The following is a 3,542-nucleotide window of genomic DNA, read 5'->3' as shown; positions in this document are numbered from 1 at the left end:
GGGGGATCTGGACAGACTGGGGGACTCCAGGAGAAGGCCTTTGGGAGGAAGAGGACCCCTGAGAAGGTGTTTCTGCTTACCGATGCCCCCAGGGCTACGGCTCGGTTGTGTTCATCTGGTAAGGGTTCAGTTTGCAGCAGATGCGACCTGCTAGTCTGCTGTTGGGACGTCCCACCTGCCTGTTGCTCCATTTTTGCCCCATTCTCCTGGAACACTGGACCAAGAATACTTCTGTTTCATCCCATGTAACAGCCCCTTATGTGCCCCACCCGGGTTGAGAGGTAAACCAGTTTAATTCTTCAGAACTCTGTTGGGGCTGCTCAGCCATGGTGTTGCTTATGCCGCACATGATCTTAGCCAAAAGGCCGAGAAGCGATGGTGTTGCTTATGCCAAACAAACAGGCCTGGTGTCTCTGCCTTTCAGTCCCCTCCCAGGGCTCTTTCTCCCTTGCCTTTGCCTCATCTGTGTCCTTTCTCCCTTGTTGGAAGTGAGTGCCTCTCCTTTGACTTTTGAGAGGCTGGGTCGTCAGGTTCTAAGCTGTGCTCTGCTCCCTGCCTGGTATATCTGTTACAGGCCCTGGAAGGTTCTAATGGTTGAGGGTTAAGTGTGAGGACACTCTGCACTTTGTCCAAAAGGATCCTTTACCCCGATCTCCCACAGTGAGACGGGACACCTTCAGTCCCTTGTCTGTTTCTTGGAGGCCGGTAGCTTAATTCGTGAAATCCATCACTTAATGCTGGATTTCTCTAGGGGTTTTTGGAAGGTGCATTTGAGCCTCGTAAGCTGAAAGGGAATGGACTTAACGTTTCATAGCTGGTGTTTCTGTCTTGGCCTGGTGCACGTGTCACTGGCCTGGGAAGCAGGCCTTGATTCACTGTTGGCCTTCCATGGCTCAGCTGCGTGGCATTGTCTGTGCCTCCAGTTTGCCAATGCGGGGAATCGGGGGCTTGCTCTCCCGCTTGGAGGACTAAGTATTTCAGAGCGCTCTGTTGTCCCGCAAGTGAACTGCAGCCTGTACACCTCCTTTACAACAAGCCCTGTCAGTCAATACTCGCTGCGCTGGAAGCGGAGTGGTCCTGTGCTAGAGGGCTAAAAGTGATGACTAAGTGGATGTCTCTGAGCCTGTGCAGTCTCCCTGCCAAGGTAAAGCACAAGGTGCTGTGTACTCTCATCTCTAGGATTTAAGATGATCATTTCTGTGCTGTTACACAGTGGAACATGACTTGTGTGGGCGGTGAAAGCTGGTGGGCATTGTTTTTGACTTGATGGCTGACTTGATTGTTTTTGCTGTGCTGCCGGAATGCCTCTGTATGTCCCCCCACCCCCTGCCCCTTTTGGCCATCTCTTTCTGAAAATAAAGTGATGGGTCTTTAGCCAGCTCCTGTGCCCTCTGTGGTTGGTTACACTTCTCAGAGTGATAACAATCAAGTTGTTGGCCAGCCTTGTAACCTGAGAATCCAAAGTTGGGGACAAATTCTCAGGTATACATGTTATGTCTCTGCAAAATGAAACTGGTAATAAGAATAACTGGTACCTTCCTTCTTCAGAGTTCTGCCCTCGAACATTAACCCATTTTACTGCCTGGGAATTCCGATGTACTGCTGCTTAGCAGTACACAGATCTTTGCTTTTCCTTTCTCCCCCCAGAGCACTGCAGTAGGAGAAACGGAGTACACAAGGGTAGTGTTGACAGATCTGTTGTAGTGAGGCGAGTCTTTGGACTATGGCCTCCTCTGATGCCTCTGGGCAAACTTGGGAGGAAATTCTGTGTCACTACTTTCAGTCGGTCCTCTAATTTTGTGCCAAGGTATTACTGAACACAAGTGCACAAGCCAGAAGTAAGCCTGTAAAAAGGAAGGCTGTGTTCCAAGAATGCTACAGATGCCTGTGCTGATTTGACGCCTGTGCTGATGCCTCGTTCGAGACACGGTCATCGATGATGCATCTTCAGCATATAATTCCATCACTTTGTCTCCTCCGTTCCTTCCCAGGAGAGCACACGGTTGATGGCATCTGCTCAGGGGTAGTCCTATTTGTGGCTAGAAATCTGCTCTCGGCTCTTGTGGTGCTTCCATCTTTTCCTCTGTATTAAGTTTGGGACCAATTACCAGTTGTTTACCGTCAGCACGTTCACGTTTGCATCAGTTTTATAAAATAAGGGCAAATGGCCACTGAGCTACATAGTGACGGAACAGACTGCATCAAACAGAGATGGCCGAAGTGTTGGTCAGTGGCCTGCCAGCCCCTGGATCACAGTGAGTGCTCATTCGTCAGTGATGGTTGGGGGCGTATCCAGATTAAAGAAGGTAACTAAGTGTGGGTCTTCATTCTTATGTTTGCACGCTGTCAGATGAATGTCTGAGCACACACCTATAAGTGTATAGTAAGTTAAATACATGTTACTGTATACTGTATACTGTATACTGTAGCAGGTATATTATAAAAAGTTTTTTTTTTATGCTCCAAAACCAAAGTTTTTTATAAGGAGGATTTTTCTCCCCCAGCAAATATGTCGCTTCCCCCAGGGATAAATACATGCTCTTTCAGAGACACTTAAGCTAGTGGCATCATTAAATGATGCATGGAGGCATGGGTTTAAGAAAGCTGACCTAGTCATAATCTCACAGTTTGTGAGTTTGAGCCCAGCATCGGTCTCTGCAGTGATGGTGCGGAGCCTCACTGGGAATCTGTGTCTCCTTCTCTCTAGCCCCTCCCCTGTTTGTGTGCGCTCGCTCTCTCAAAATAAACATTAAAAAATTTTTTAAAAGGCTGACCTAGGACCATTTTGGAAATGCTACATTTTCTCAAGTGTTTCCTCTGCTAAATTTTATTTGTCAGTTGTTGACTTGAAATTGTCCTCACCCCACTTCGATGTATTATGAAGGAAAATGAAAAACAAAAGAAGCCCCTTGGATCATAGGCAGTCAGGCAAGGGAAGCAGGGACTAAAGATAAACCCAGGTACCATAGCTCTGGATAGGAGTCAGCAACAGATTTGCAGGTTGACTTTGGAAAGTTACTAACTTCTCTGAACTTCTGTTTTCTCCCTCTTAAGTGGGCTTGTGCAAGTTAACTGCGACTACGTTGAGTACATATAAGTTTATAGAACAATGCCTGGTAAACAGCAGGCATGCAGTAAATGGTGATGGTTTGAATAAATGAATGCCTGCTATGTGCCTGGTGTCCGTGTGGGGGATACTATGTTCAGTCTTGATAGTGACCCAGGGAAATAGGTGTTTTACATGCGATGAGCCTGAGAAATTCATTGTCTTGGTCTGGATCATACCTCTGGGATTCAAATTTGGGTCAGGCTGAAGGTCCTAGCTTTGTATCACATCATGCTCCCTGGCCCAGGAGTGAGAGTACTTGTTCCACAGTGGGTGCTAAGCATCTATTTCTTTGCTTTTTCTTTTCTTTTTGTCATTCACTCAATTTATTTTTTTTTATTCTCAAGTTAGCTAACATACAGTGTGGTCTTGGCTTCAGGAGTAGATTCCCATAATTCATCACTTCAGCATAACACCCAGTGCTCATCCAACAAGT

The sequence above is a fragment of the Acinonyx jubatus genome, chromosome A2, assembly GCF_027475565.1.
Source record: "Acinonyx jubatus isolate Ajub_Pintada_27869175 chromosome A2, VMU_Ajub_asm_v1.0, whole genome shotgun sequence".
In the NCBI taxonomy this organism is placed as follows: domain Eukaryota; kingdom Metazoa; phylum Chordata; class Mammalia; order Carnivora; family Felidae; genus Acinonyx; species Acinonyx jubatus.
This window is presented reverse-complemented; position numbering follows the sequence as displayed.